General features: G+C 39.8%; 1 long non-coding RNA gene across 6 annotated transcripts in view; it reads left to right on the forward strand.

Moving 5' to 3' along the window:
- The window catches only part of LOC149126012 (uncharacterized), a 496014-nt gene that overhangs the window by 86069 nt on the left and 393750 nt on the right, over positions 1-16195 (forward strand). For all 6 annotated transcript variants that reach the window (XR_016235192.1, XR_016235197.1, XR_016235194.1 and 3 more), the window contains exon 2: positions 9490-9751. This is a non-coding gene — a long non-coding RNA (uncharacterized LOC149126012). The remainder of the gene's footprint in view (positions 1-9489; positions 9752-16195) is intronic.

Genomic DNA, 16195 nt, shown 5'->3' on the forward strand with positions numbered 1-16195 from the left:
ATGATTTTGCCTAAGAATTTGTTGTGCAGGTCAGAAAATTCAATGCCAAAGAACTCAATTCAGAAACTTTATTGAAGATAAGTGAATCAGAGGGTAAAACAAATGGAATCTTTCCTGCTTTCAAGGCATCTTCAGTTTAGCACAGAAAAGTTGCCTATCTTTCTACTTTTTAATCATGTACAGATACATGTATATGGTTATAATGCATCATAGGATGCAAGTTCTGTAAATGTAGTGCAGGTTTGATATTAGAGAGGTTTAGGGGGAGAAGGGATCATTTGGGGAAAGGAAAGAAAAGAAAGGCTTTGTGAAGGAAGTACTTCTTTGACACATATTTCCTAAAAATGGACTTTGTACAATTCAAATTATTTGACAAGAGCTTTTCTGTTAGAGTATGTACTTTAGTGATAAAACATAGATTGTATTCCAAGAATAGAATGAAGATGTGGAGAGAAGATGGAATAGAAGACTAAAGTCTCCCTGAGAAGATGCGCAGTAACTCATAATTGAGATTCTAGAAAGTTCCATGACACATCTTAATGGGGTAAGGGAATGGAGTGGGTATAGGGGAAGATAGTAAAAAGTGTCTGAAAGGTAGAGTGGGAGGTGGCTGATGCTTTTGATAGGAACAGGGAGGTCAAGAGGATTTTCTAGTTACTGTGGGAGGATGAAGTTATGATAGGCATGGGATAGATTAATTTTGAGGGATTGGGATTAGCCAAGTATTAGTTCTGTAACTGCAGAGTAATATGTCCAGTAGAGGAAGAGTTCTGCCTTACCATGCTTGGAGGCGATGGTCAAAGCCTTGAGAAGAATGGGGGAAAATTCAGATAGAGTCTGGGAGACTTCCAGGAAAGATGAATGAGGAGTGGCCTGTAGATTATTGTCCTGTACTTTGTCTCTGACTTAGTTACCAACCCCTTCTATGTGTGTGTGTGTGTGTGTGTGTGTGTGTGTGTGTTTGTCAGACTTTACTGCTCCTTCTCCCCTGCCTTTGTCAGCTTCAGTTTGACTTAGAAATGTAGACAAGGTTCCTTGCTGAATTAGTTCTTCTCAGAATCAGTTTTTTATCTTGGCACTCAGATCACTGGTAACATAGGTTGATTGATGACTTGCATTTCAGAATTTCTACTCAATTTGGTCTTAGATATGTACATTTTAAATCTGTAACCTGAGGTATTCATTAGGGCCTCCTCAGGAAACTGTTGCAAAATTTAAAGGGGTAAATAAAAAAAAACAAAGCTTAATAAAGGGACCGTTTTCACCAGCGTCTGGGGGGTTCAGGAAAATGGTGAAAGACAGTGAAGCAGGAAGCCGCTGCTGTTGTAAGATCTGAAGGGGCACAGGGAGGTGGCAGTTATGAGAAGACGGTAGTTATTGCCATGGTGGAGGCTCTGTATGGCAGTACTTGTCACCTTGGGGAGAAAAATAAAGCCACTGCCAAGCTTCAGCAGGGAGAGACAGATGGGGATGTAGGACCTGACCTCTTCCTTAACTCCCTCTCCACCCCCTGCCAGTACCAACCATTTGTAAACCAATGTGGTGGTAGTGTCCGTGGAGGTCATCTTGTTGAGGAAGACAGCAAGGTAGAAAAAGATGGAGGATGTATCTGGGGTGTGCAGAAGTGCATATCCTCCATGTTTGACTGCTTCTGTTCTCCTTTTTACTTCTGACTTTTGACAGTGTAATGGTGTTTTATTCTTGCTTGTACTGCTTTACACACTAGCTGCTTCTTGCTGTTTATGATCTTTAATAGATAAGAATGGTTATTTCAAAGGCACTAAGAACTTTTCAAAAGCTTCTTCCTTTTCCTCCTACATCTTAAGCTGTGGAGTATTAAAAGAATTCAAAGGGGAAAAAAAAGCAGAAGGCAAGAAAGATGGAAAGAGACACACAGAATGGCAGACTTCTTTTTATGTCTGTGCACAAAAAGCTTGATACTGCATATGTTTAAGAAGTTGGCTCAGGAGTTCTGTAGTCTTCAGTCTGACTAGGGAAAACCTTTTCTTTTAATGCCACCAGTAAACACTTTGTTGTGACAGATTTATGACTACTTACCCAATACCATTTCCATACTTTTTTGCTAACAGACTCTCATTTTGTTGGTGGTCAACAGCTTTAGGGAAGACTGGCCTTTCCAGCATGAGGAATGAGTTGTGATTAGTCTAAGAAGCTAATCAAGGTGTAGTAGAATGCTAGGTATTTTTTAAAAGAGTCTCATAATTTTAATCTGATCCCAAAACTGAGGACATAGAGTGCTTGGGGAAAGTATATTATTATTTTTTTTGGTAAGATTTATTTATTTGTTCCAAAGATTTACAGAGAGAGAATCTTCCATCTGTTGGTTCACTCCCCAGATGGCTGCAATGGCCAGGCCTGGGCAAACCTGAAGCCAAGAGCTAGGAGCTAGGAGCTTCGTCTTAGTCTCTGATATAGATGGTATGGGCCCAAACACTTTGGCTGTCTTCTGCTTTCCCAGGCTGTTAACAAGGAGCTAGATTGGAGGTGGAGCAGAGCAGCTAGGACACAAACAGGTGCCTATATGGGATGCTAGCATCACAGGTGACTGTGTTACTAGCCATGCCACAGTTCTGGCCTTTGGGGGCCATGTATTTTTAAGGAATATTGTAAGTCATCTGTGAAGAATTTCAAGTGATTAATAACAAAAAACCAAATCTGGCTACTTTTAGACTGCCACCCAGAGCAAGGGATATAAGAAGTATAGATTTTCAGAGAAAGACTTTTATTGGTAGTTACTAGAATTTTGTATTCTGCTCACTCCAAACTGAATGAGTACACAATTTGAGCAAATGACTCACAGTGCTTGGGTATACTTCCCAAGAGGGGCTATGGAGCTATAGATATCCCCAAGGCCCAGATATAGCAAAGAGATCAACAGAGAGTACAGGGAGATAGCTCCTGGGAGAACTTGATATAATCCTCATTGGTTTGGGAAGCCAGGAACTACTCAAAGGGAGAGTTTCAGTGTATCTGTTTATATATATATAATTTTTATATATAAAATTTATATATAATTTTTATAAATATATTTAAATATATATTGTCTATATAAATTTTATATATATTTTTATATATAATTTTTTTCTGTTGATAGGTTAGGTGAGTCAATCTCCTTCTCTCTGATTGTGTTACTGGGGCTTGGTATTCATATCTGTGAGTATACTTGATTAGTTCTGGGAAGCATCTTTTCTAAAGACAGAATATAATATAGAAAACGTAAAAGAAAATTCTCATAGCCCTCTGTATGTAAAAACTTAAAAATTTTGAGTGGATATTAATGATGAATCTGAAAGAAATAACACATAAGAAAACAAAGGATTAATATTGATTGACTGTCACCCCAAATATTCCATTGACAGGCAAAGTTAATTCATAAAAGAAGAAATATAAAAGCAAAATTAATATATGAAAATACGTTTTAAACTTGGAAGTAGCACTCACACTGATGGAGATATTATAAATAGGTAAAGCCAATCTAGTAATAGCTATTGAAATACATATCCTTTGATCCAGTGTACTCAACAGTAGCATTGTCAAAAACAAATGAGAGATGGGCAGAGATATCTGTGAAAGAATTCCATAATAGTGTTCTTTATACTGGTAAAAAATTGGAAACTACTTATATCTAAACAAAAGAGCAAATAATTGGCCGACGCCGCGGCTCACTTGGTTAATCCTCTGCCTGCAGTGCCGGTTCCCCAGGTTCTAGTCCCATTTGGGGCGCCGGATTCTGTCTGGGCTGCTCTTCTTCCAGTCCAGCTCTCTGCTGTGGTCCGGGAAGGCAGTGGAGGATGGCCCAAGCACTTGGGCCCTGCACCCCATGGGAGACCAGGAGGAAGCACCTGGCTCCTGGCTTTGGATTGGTGCGCGCGCTGGCTGTAGTGGCCATTTGGGGGGTGAACCAATGGAAGGAAGACCTTTCTCTCTGTCTCTCTCTCTCTCACTGTCTTCTGCCTGTCAAAAAAAAAAAAGCAAATAATTAAGCAAATAAATATATTTTATAATGAAATACTATGAACTGTTTGGTGTCCTGGGAATATATTTGTGATATGAAGCTGTTTTTCAAAACCAGAAAACCGGCCAGAGCACACACAGGCACAAAAGTACTATTCATAAAGAAAAAAGTGATAATGTGGTAAACTAGATTATATAAAAATTAACATTATTCTCATTCTTATTGAAATAAAAAACTGGGCATGTGTTTGGCAAAGTGGTTTACATGCTGCTTGATGCATCCCCTATCAGAGCACCTGGATTTGAGTTCTGGCTCCTCCTTGATTTCAGCTTCTTGATAATACGCACCCTGGGAGTCAGTAGGTGATGGCTCAAGCAGCTGTGTCCCTGCCTCTGCAATGAGAGGCTCAGTTTGAGATCCTGGGATCAGCCTGGCTCAGTCCTAACTGTTGTGGACATTTGGGAAGTGAACCAACAGAAGGGAGATCTCTCTATAAATATCTATTTATTTCTGTCTCTGCCTTTCTAAATGAATGAATGAATGAGTAAAATAGAAAATGCAAACCATAGACTGTGAGAAAATATCTACAATACATATATCTGTTTATTATTGCAACTCAGTAGTGGAGAGAAAACCAACCCAGTAAAGAAAATGGGCATGAGTCTTGAATGTTGATTATAAGGATTCAGGAATGGCTAATGAGCACATGAAAAAGGCCTCTGTGTCAGTAGTTATCATAGAAATGTAAATTATTGCCACAGTGAGATACCACCTCCCATCTACTGGAGTGAGTTAAATTTTTTAGAAGACTGACAATACCAAATATTGGAAAATACACAGAACAACTGGAAATCTCATACACTGCTAGGTAGAGTATAATATTTAAAGCTCTTGTGGACCACTGCTTGATAGTTACTTATACAATTAAATATATACCTACCCTGTGACCTACAAATTCTATTGCTAAGAATCACTCAAGAGAAACAAAAATGTCTATGAAATGGTTTGCATAGCAGCTTTGTTCATACTAATCAAAAATTGGCAGCAAAGCAGATGTTCAAACAGATAAACAAATTGTGGCATCTATCCATAACATGGAATGTTATTTAGCAGTAAAAGGGGATGAACAAACTGAATGCATCTCAGAAATATTTTGTTAAAGAAAATATATCAGTTATAGAGGACATCAGTCTGATTATATATATATGAAGTTTAAGGACTGACAAAACAAGCTTATGTGGAAAGTAATCAGAGCGTTGGTTGCCTGTGAGTGGGAAGGACAATGGATTGGAAAAGGTGTAAGGACATTTTGGAATGATGAAATGATCCCCTTGATTACAGGGGAGATTGCATGGGCTTATAAAATGTCAGAACTCATCATGTTGTATGCTTAATTTACAAACAATAAACTGTATTAACTATTTTTTTTTATTTTTTGACAGGCAGAGTGGACAGTGAGAGAGAGAGAGAGAGAGAGAGACAGAGAGAAAGGTCTTCCTTTGCCGTTGGTTCACCCTCCAATGGCCGCCACAGCTGCCGCGCTGCGGCCGGCGCACCACACTGATCCGATGGCAGGAGCCAGGTACTTATCCTGGTCTCCCATGGGGTGCAGGGCCCAAGCACTTGGGCCATCCTCCACTGCACTCCCTGGCCACAACAGAGAGCTGGCCTGGAAGAGGGGCAACCGGGACAGAATCCGGCGCCCGACCGGGACTAGAATCGGGTGTGCCGGCGCCGCAAGGTGGAGGATTAGCCTAGTGAGCCGCGGCACCAGCCCACTAAATTTTTAGTTATAAAAATACTCAAGTTTTCCTTTAGCTGATATTAGATGAACTAGCCCAAGCACTGGCTGATTTGGCAGGTGCAGAATTCTGAGCAGTGGAGGTGGAAGAATAGACCACTAAGTCTTGGGTGCTCACCCAGAGCATTCCTACTGTAGTAGTTTTTTTCTCTATGTAAATAGTCTTGTTGGAGAGAGAAAGTGCTGATCAGTAGACAGGTACTAGGCCATTAGGTTTCTAGCTAGCTGTTGATAAATGAGTATTCTGCTTCATGTATTGGTCAGCATCAATGGACTCTGAAATGGACCTTTGGAGATCTTGATCCTGCTATATTGAAAAGGTGACCTTGGCATAGGCCTCTTCCAGGAAAGTCAGTTCTCTCAATGCTCGACAGCTTTGTGAAATAGTGGTTTAATTGTGGTGTATTCATGCCTTATTATATCTTCCAAGTCTTTGAGAGAATTGGTTTGTCGTATGTCAGAATCAGGCCCATTCTAGTGTAGTGCTGATTTTCAGTTCAAACAGGATTCTGAACAAGGGGCCAGAGAGGTGCACAGGGCTATTTTCCAATTTAGGCTTCATAACATTTTTAACTTTAAGTGCCCTTTTCCATCATAGTGGGTTAGAGGCATAATGTTTCTGTTTTTCTCTTATGTTCTCACTATAGTTAGTGCTTGCTGTGTTCATGGAAATAAGGAGATTATGTTAAAATGATGATGGTTAGTGGAAAGGTGGGGGAATTATTTTGATAGAATGAGAAAGGGGAGTGAATACTAGAGACAGGAACACTTTTTTCCATTTGTATTACAAAATGTATTTTTAAAAAATGTCTTAAGAGGTATCAAAAGAGAAATTAGTTTATTATTACTTTCAGATAACGTGGTAATTTGCTGTTAAATGAACAGAAAATAAGAACAATATGAACAGTAATAAAAGCTAGGTTTGAGAAAAATTGCTTTGTTTATGCAAAAAGAAAATTCTATAATTCATTCCAAACCACACTCACCAGATTCATAACACAATATAACCCTTGTCTATTGCATACCCTCTGTGCAACTAAATATGTAGTATCTTTTCATTTTAAGAGGAATCATGCAACTCAGACCATATTTTATTCTTAGAGCTAACAGATTATATATAAAAAGCATGATATAGTTATAAACACGTATCTATGTAATGTCACCTGTAGTTACGGAGAAAAAGAGCATTTTGATAGTTTTTATTTTAAAGATGCTTTCTGGAAGACTTTTGAAATATGTTATGCAGACAGAAGCTATCCTGAGTTAAAATATCTTTTATAAATTAAAGATTTTAAAAGAAATCTGCAATTTAGATAATATATAAAAGTTCTTATCATAAGTATATATGTACATTCATATTATAAAAAAGATTCCTAAATTTCATGGAAAATTTGTTACACATTAAATGATTAGAAGAACATAAAAGGTACCCTAGAGTCGATAATCAGAGATAAACACTTCTAGCATTTTGGTGAATTTACCTTGTTTATTTTTTATGTGCGAAATTTAATTAGAAATTAGAAATCATGTCATATATACAGTTTTAAAAGTTTTACATTAATACATGGTGACATTTTCAAATAATATACAATATGACTCAGAGACATTATATTAAATGACTGTTATTCCACTGCTTAACAGGGTTGATTTATTAAAGTTACCTTCTTTTTCAGGAAATTTACATTTTTTCAGAACTTCATTATTGGAAATAACTCTGTAGTAAATGTTTTTGTACAGAATCATGTGTATGTATCTATTTTTTTTAAAGATTTTTTTTTATTTGAAAGAGTTATATAGAGAGGTAGAGACAGAGAGAGAGGTCTTCCATCTACTGGTTCATTCCCCAAATGGCCTCAGTGGCCAAAGCTGAGCCAATCTGGAGGCGGGGGCAGGAGGCAGGAGGCAGGAGGCATGAGGCAGGAGGCATGATGCAGGAGCTAGGAGCCAGGAGCCAGGAGCCAGGAGCCAGGAGCCAGGAGCCAGGAGTTTCTTCTTGGTCTCCCATGTGGCTGCAGGGGCCCAAGGAGCATTATCAGGGAGCTGGATTGGAAGTGGAGCAGTTGAAACTCCAACTGATGCCCATATGGGATGCCAGCACCACAGGCTGGGGCTTTAACCTTCTGTGCCACAGCGCCAGCTCCACTGTGGTTATTGTTAATGTAAAGTCCTGCCTTCATCAAAAGAAGTATGTTTTTCAAGTTCTTGATACTAATTCAAAAAGTATGTTTCAGAAATGCTTTACCTTTTTAGTATTAACCTTTGTGAATAATGTTAAGTGCTGATCTGGTAAACAATGTTATGTGTTTTTATGTGATCAGAATATTTATTTTTTAAAATAACACATATGTAAACATCTTTAAGCTATCCTACTGATATTTTACCCTTATATCTTAACGTTTTGATCCAGACATTGATGTTTCTTGGTCATTCTTGGTCATTCTTTGTCATTCCCATCCCTTGACATTTATGTTCACTATTTTTAATATTATGTTAAGAACTCCCAGGTTTCTTTTTTGTTGTTGTTAAAGATTTATTTAATTTATTTGAAAGGCAGAGTTATATAGAGAAAGAGATTTTCGATTCACTGTTCACTTCCCAAATGGCCACAACAAGTGAAGCTGGGCCTGGACAAAGCCAGGAACCAGGAGCTTCATCTGGGTCTCCCACATGGGTGTAGGGGTCCAAGGATTTGGCCATCCTCCAGTGCTTTCCCAGACACATTAACAGGGAACTGGATTGGAAGTGCAACAGTAGGAACTTGAACTGGCACCCCTGTGGGATGCTGGTGGGGCAGGCAGCAGCTTAACCTGCAATGGCATAGTGCTGCCCCCAATGTACACTGTTTTCATTTGGTCTATAGTTTTTCTAGTGATTTGAAAGATTTGTTGTATTTTTATGTAGTAATGGTTACCTTTCCATTTGTAAAATAATGTACACAGGCCGGTGCCGTGGCTCAATAGGCTAATCCTCTGCCTACAGTGCCGGCACACCGGGTTCTAGTCTCGGTCAGGGCATTGGATTCTGTCCTGGTTGCCCCTCTTGCAGGCCAGCTCTCTGCTGTGGTCAGGGAGTGCAGTGGAGGATGGCCCAAGTGCTTGGGCCCTGCACCCCATGGGAGACCAGGGTAAGTACCTTTGGATCAGCACGCCGGCCACGCGGCCATTGGAGAGTGAACCAACGGCAAAGGAAGACCTCTCTCTCTGTCTCTCTCACTGTCCACTCTACCTGTCAAAAAAAAAAAAAAGAAAAAAAATGTACACAAACCTATATTTTAAAAATTACTACTACCGGGGCTGGTGCTGTGGCATAGTGGGTAAAACCACTGCCTGCAGTGCTGGCATCCCATATGTGTGCCAGTTCAAGTCCCGGCTGCTCCACTTCTGCTCCAGCTCTCTGCTATGGCCTGGGAAAGCAGTAAAAGATGGCCCAAGTTCCTGGGCCCCTGCACCCGTGTGGGAAGACGTGGAGGAGGCTCCTGGCTCCTGACTTAAGATCGGCGCAGCTCTGGCCATTGCAGCTAGTTGAGGACTGAACCTGTGGATGGAAGACTTCTCTTTATGCCTTGTCTCTCTTTGTGTAATTCTTTCAAGTCGATAAATAAGTCTTTTAAAAAAATTATTACTACCAACAATGAGGATTTTTCAAAGCATCTGTCACTGTGTAGAGCCAGTTGATGAACTTTGTTTTTTTTTCTCCTCTTTTTACTTTCTAGTTTTGGCGGATACTCTCAGAGGCTATGAAGAATCTGGGATTTGTAGCTAGGTAATTAGCATATTACTGGCAGAGAACACAGGATTCCTGGATCATAGATGAATAGCTTTCTTGTCCATTGCACATTGAGCATCAGGGACTTCATGATGTTGTGTCAGCTGCTCCTGTCTTCAGAGTCCCATGGGATGATGGGAGGAACCCAATGGATGCTCTGCCCACAGTGGGTCTGCAGCCCAGTGAAGCAACGCATGGCCACCTTCACAGTGAGTAGAAGTGAACTTATTTTCTCTCATTCTTTGAGACTACTCTCTAAAAAGCTGATTCTGAGTAATTGCTCCAGTAAAAAGTGATCTTGGTTGTTAGATAAAAATCATTTCCAAAGGATTTTTTCCAAGATGGGTGGTGCATTTTTATACAACCAGATATTATACTGTTGCATTTCCATTCTTTTTTTAAAGATTTATTTATTTATTCGAAAGAGTTACAGAGAGAGAGAGAGAGCGAGAGAGAGAGAGCGAGCGAGAGGTCTTCCATCCGCTGGTTTACTCCCCAACTGGCTGCAATGGCTGGAGCTGCACTGATCTGAAGCCAGGAGCTTCTTCCAGGTCTCCCACTGGGTGCAGGGGCCCAAGGAATTGGGCCATCCTCTACTGCCTTCCCAGGCCATAGCAGAAAGCTAGATGGGAAGTGGAGCAGCCTGGTCTCAAAATGGCACTCATATGGGATGCTGGTGCTTCAGGCCAGGGCTTTAACCCGCTGCGCCGCAGCGCTGGCCCCTGCATTTCTATTCTTAAATTTTCGTACCTTGAATTATTTTTCACTTTGGTGTCGTAAATCTTTAAGTTACTTTTCATAAGGGATAAGTGACTGTTTTCCACAAATGAGACTAAAAGACATGTCATTTCATAAGTGAAAAATTGACTGTTGGATATAGAATTCTTGGGACACATCTTTCCCTTAGGTTTGCTATAAATATAGTTTTATTACAGCCTTTTATGTTATATTTTAGAAGATAAGCAGAAGGTAAGTCTGTTTTTTAATAAAGCATATGTCTTTAACATTTTATTTTTGTATACTTGAAGAATTTTTAATGTCTTGTTTAAATTAAAAAATATTAGAAATGCTAATATGGCACTCTTTCATTTACTTTTTTGGTACAGTTAAGGCTCTTAATAAATTTGACCTTCAAGTCAAAGAATTCTGTTATTTTTACAACAGCTACCACCTTATTCACTTACTTTTTTTGCCCTGGAATTCAAAGTAAACACATATTTTTCTTATCTGTTCTATTGAATTCTTGTGTTTTTCTTTGATTATTTTATTCTTGCTGTTTTATTTAAAACTTTAAAGAAGGCTTTGAATTGTCCTACTAGTATGTTTACCTTTACAGTAATACTCAATTTGATGTTTTCTGCTCTCATGCAGCTTTAAATTTCCACTTTTCTACTTGTGTACAGCTTTAAATATTCTCAAACTTATATATGTATCATGTGTTACGACCTTATAATCTAGTTTTTTGGAAACTGTGTTTTCTTAAAATTTGTTGAAAATTCAATTTTTTTTTTTTTGACAGGTAGAGTGAACAGTGAGAGAGAGAGACAGAGAAAAAGGTCTTCCTTTGCCGTTGGTTCACCCTCCAATGGCTGCCGCGGCTGGCGTGCTGCGGCTGGCGCACCCCGCGCTGATCCAAAGGCAGGAGCCAGGTACTTATCCTGGTCTCCCATGGGGTGCAGGGCCCAAGCACTTGGGCCATCCTCCACTGCACTCCCGGGCCATAGCAGAGAGCTGGCCTGGAAGAGGGGCAACCGGGACAGAATCCGGTGCCCCGACCGGGACTAGAACCCGGTGTGCCGGCGCCTCTAGGCGGAGGATTAGCCTGTTGAGCCGCGGTGCCGGCCCTGAAAATTCAAAATATTTAATGATTATATTGTCTACACTACATTAATAGTTCCCTGAATCTATTAACAGAAATTATTATTTCTGAATATGCAGAGTGGTCTCTCATTTTCAGCTGTGTGAATACATATATTAAATCTGAAATTTCTTCACTTATTCTTATAGAAGCAAAGTTACTTTTGTTCATAATGACAAATGAAATGAGTTTGGTGAGAAAGCCTTTTTTTTTTTCTGAGTGCATTACTCCTAGATGGGAAGTGAAGGTGAAATTTTACACTAACAGTGAGTGAGTTTTCAAGATCTGCAGTCGAGATGTCAAGATATGCGGGGTGGTGGAATGCAAGGAGCTGAGGCAGAGTAGAAGAGTCCAGGAAGAGCTGAGGTAGACAGCCTTTTCCTTGAGTGAAGGTTTTCTCTCCATGATTTGGGTGGCAACCAGTAGTTACAGATATGTGGTCAGATATATGCCAAGGTATTATGTGGTTTAAATGCCATTATCAGTTTAGTCCTGGAGCTGAAATTTCTTCCACAACTTCCAATCAACCCTGATTGTGTGTCCATTCCAATTGCCTCTCCTCTTGGCTTGGGGTAGTGGTACAGCTCCCAAGATCCTCATTCAGTCTTCCCCCTGGCTTCTTAGTATTCTTCCACTAGAACCTTCAAGTAGACATGATGTATTCCATTCTTCTATAGTCCCATCTAAGATATGTCTTATAGAGGTTCCAGAAATTTTTGATGTGGAGGTGGTATTTCTCTATAGTTTCCATTCCTTTTTTTTTTTTTTTAAAGATTTATTTATTTATTTGAAAGTCAGAGTTACACAGAGAGGAGAGGCAGAGAGAGAGAGAGAGAGAGAGAGAGAGGTAGAGAGAGGTAGAGAGGTCTTCCATCCAATGGTTCACTCCCCAATTGAACACAATGGCTGGAGTTGTGCCGATCCGAAGCCAGGAGCCAGGAGCTTCTTCCGGGTCTCCCACGTGGGTTCAGGAGCCCAAGGCCGTGGGCCATCTTCTACTGCTTTCCCAGGCCATAGCAGAGAGTTGGATGGGAAGTAGAGCAGCTGGGTCTCAAACTGGCACCCATATGGGATGCTGATGCTTCAGTCCAGGACGTTAACCTGCTGTGCCACAGTGCTGGCCCCAATATAGTTTCCATTCCTTATGGTTGATCTTTGTATTTCCATGTTGTTTTTCATTTTGTAGGTAATTAGGATTGTTAGGGTAAAGAGATATAGTCATAATATTTCTTATCTGTAAATTCTAATTAATTGTTTTTTAGTTGATTTTATTGTACTGTTAGGGTGTGATAGGCTAACATAACCCTGTTTCTTTGTTTTAATAAGTAATATTCCACAATAGTGAAGAAAGATATGTGATTTGAGATATGTAATTATTATGATTTTTACATTTGCACACTTCTTGGAATCATGCCAACTATTTAAACTGGGGAATTTTTTTTTTTTTTTAATTTTTTGACAGGCAGAGTAGACAATGAGAGAGAGAGACAGAGAGAAAGGTCTTCCTTTGCCGTTGGTTCACCCTCCAATGGCCGCCGCGGCCGGCGCGCTGCGGCCGGCGCACCGCGCTGATCCGATGGCAGGAGCCAGGAGCCAGGTGCTTTTCCTGGTCTCCCATGGGGTGCAGGGCCCAAGCACCTGGGCCATCCTCCACTGCACTCCCTGGCCACAGCAGAGGGCTGGCCTGGAAGAGGGGCAACCGGGACAGATTCCGGCGCCCCGACCGGGACTAGAACCCGGTGTGCCGGCGCCGCTAGGCGGAGGATTAGCCTAGTGAGCCGCGGCGCCGGCCCTAAACTGGAGAATTTAAAACATTACCAGCAACAGAACCCCCATAAGCTTTGAGCTATGTTAATTTCCCAAATATCTAAAAAATATACATTTAGAAAGTTTGAAATGAAACATTGTTAAGTTATATTTATTTCAGTTATTATTTTTGATTCATTTATTTCTGTGGAAATACTACAAAGTCATCAACAATATATAATATTTAGTTATAGGTGAACAAATTTACTTCATGGAAAAGAATACAGGAATGTGGGGTTGAGAATGCTTGGTTATAGTATACGTGGAGATAAGTGTTTCTTCCTGATAGTGTGTGTGTGATAGGAGCGTTTCCAACATGTCATGTTTTGCTTGTCTCAGGCAAGCGATTATAGAAACTTTATAAATAGGGTTTCTAGATTTTCTAGCTGAGAAATATAAACTTCCTTACAGTTTCAAACTTGAATAAAACAGCTGTTCTTTAAGCAAGCTATTCCATGAGCATGGGTTTAATGTTTGCCAGAGTTTGTGGGTGTTTGTGAGGTGTCACTGAACTAACGACTCAGACCCCTGCCTGTCATGACCATGGTGGCTTGTCTAAAATTCGGGCATCGGGGGGACATAACACACACTATTAACGTACAGTTTTCCTTCTTCTAGGCTGAGACAGGCTTGCAGCTGTTTCAACACATTGTTCTCTAAATAGATGCTCTGTCTCTATGGTTAGTGCTTTGCTTATTTGTATTCTTCATAAAACATTATAAAAGGTGCTGAAATAGTTTGCAGGCAAACCAGAAAGTAGAGGCTGGGAAAAAGAAAGTCATAAAAATTCACCTCCCTGGTATATCTACTGAGATATCTTGGAGGTGTTTTCTTTTATCTACACTGTTATATACAGATATTCCCATTTTTGCATATATTCCCTTTGGTAAGAATGGGCTACTAAAAATACTATCTTATTATCTGCTGTAATCACAGCAGTCACTTATTCAATCAAGCACACATTTAATTAGCATGTACTTGTATCAGACATCGTGCTTGTTACTAGAAGACACAACTCAAGAAGACACAGCTCCTTTGAGAAGTATTTTATCATGAGGGAGGAGGAAATGCTATTAAACCTACACCCACAGTGTACAAGGTCTAGAATAGAGGCAGAATCTAGGTGGTGTATTTTGTCAGAAAAGGGTATGTGCACTCCTAGAAGTTGGTGAAGATTTCCCAAGGGGCACTTAGATTATTTTAAGGCAGTTAATTTGCAGTATCTCAACCCTAATTTGTACTTCTTCCTTCAATAATCTGCCCTGAAGTGTCAAAGTGCGTGCGTGGGCTGGGGAAAGCTGAAGGTGTTGATGTGGTCTCTGATTTTGAGAAAGTTTCATGGTTGCCTTTTCTTCCACTTTAGAGAAAGGTGATTCACTCAGTGAGGTCATACAGTGTTGCTCTGGCTTGGGTGCAAAACTCTAGACTGATTTTGAAATAAAGAAATATTCTAAATTTGTTGCTGATGGTGGGAAAGAGAGTAAAAGTAACACCTGAGTCCTACATCCGTTGTCACAGTCAGGTGGTTTCCATTTTGTTGTTTGGAGTAGGATATAAAGGAATTACTTGCTGGGGGCAGCATTGTTGAGTAGCAGGTTAAGCTGTCCTCTGCAATGCTGGCATCCCATGTGGATGCTGGTTCGAGTTCTGGCTATCCTGGGACTGATTCACTCCTTGCTAATGCACCTGGGAAAACAGCATAAAACGACCCACATTCTTGGGCCCCTGCATCTTTGTGGGAGACCTGGATGAAGTTCTAGGTGCTGGTTTTGGCCTGGTCCAGCTGTGGTTGTTGGGGCTATTTGGGGAGTGAACCAGGAGTTGGAAGATCTCTTTCTCAATGTCTCTCCCTCTTTCTCTAACTCTGCCTGTAAAATAAATAAGTGCATGCATAAGGAAAAAAAAATTTTTAAAAGAAGGAATTACTCACTGAAATATTAACAATAATTTGTGATTAAAAATCAAGTGATTGTAACAGATCAAGATCATTCGGGCAATCAAATAATTGTGTGATATGGTTACTAAAAAAACTACCAACCTATTTCCTGTCTGTCTCTAGTATTTAGTGTGGTGGATGGATTTTCTCAGTATTTGTATCTATAAAAATAAAACTAATTGTAGAATTGGTGCTCAACTCTGTTTCAGTCTAGAAATAGGAAGTAACTGTCCTGTGTGACATCACTGGGCGAAAACTCTTGGAAGCTTGTACTTGGCATCCTCTGGAAGCTCTTTATTGAATTTTTTTGTATCTTTAACAAATATTAGGGATAAATATAACTTTGTGCTGTATCCTTTGAGACTTTCTTGTGAATCATTGAATCTGGAAATGGCCTACACATGGAGAAATCAGAAAAAATTATCTTTTAATATTTCCTGGAATTTCTATACTAGTAAAAACTGAAAAACCAATACGAAAGTTAGTATCGCAGTGCATTATATAAATTAACATGAAATGCCGTTGATTAAACCAAAGGATGGCTCCCTAAGGGAGGTGATCTTTGCTAGGTTGCAAAGTCTCAGGGTTTGGTTGTTACATGTGAGTGACATGTACAGACTTCAGTCTTTTAGAGATAACCTCCTTATCTTTGCAAAAATAGACTCCTACGGCCTTGTCCATAGGACTACAGTTGAACTCTAAATTCGGCTTTTTCTATAAAGCCTATTCCAGTGGAAAGATACACAAGTAATATAATAGTTAATTGCTGTTTTAAGAATTTTGCTGAGACTTGTGTGTGCATGCATACTTCACAGATTCAGGAATGGGTATATTTTGGAAAACCAATAATAAATAATTGAAGAATAAAAATCATAAGGACAACCTGGGAAATTGTTGAATCTGCATTGTATTTTGATAGCAAGCATATCAGACTTCAAAAATAATAGCAGGACTGAAAGCAGCCGTAAGGGGACTTAAAAAATTGCATGTTATCCTTTAATCTCTGTGGATGAGCTGTTGCTGCATCTTGACGTTTCTCATGTCATGGTACTA

This window comes from Oryctolagus cuniculus, chromosome 6 (genome assembly GCF_051225735.1).
Source record: "Oryctolagus cuniculus isolate XC-2025 breed Fujian yellow rabbit chromosome 6, ASM5122573v1, whole genome shotgun sequence".
NCBI classification, from domain to species: Eukaryota; Metazoa; Chordata; class Mammalia; order Lagomorpha; family Leporidae; genus Oryctolagus; species Oryctolagus cuniculus.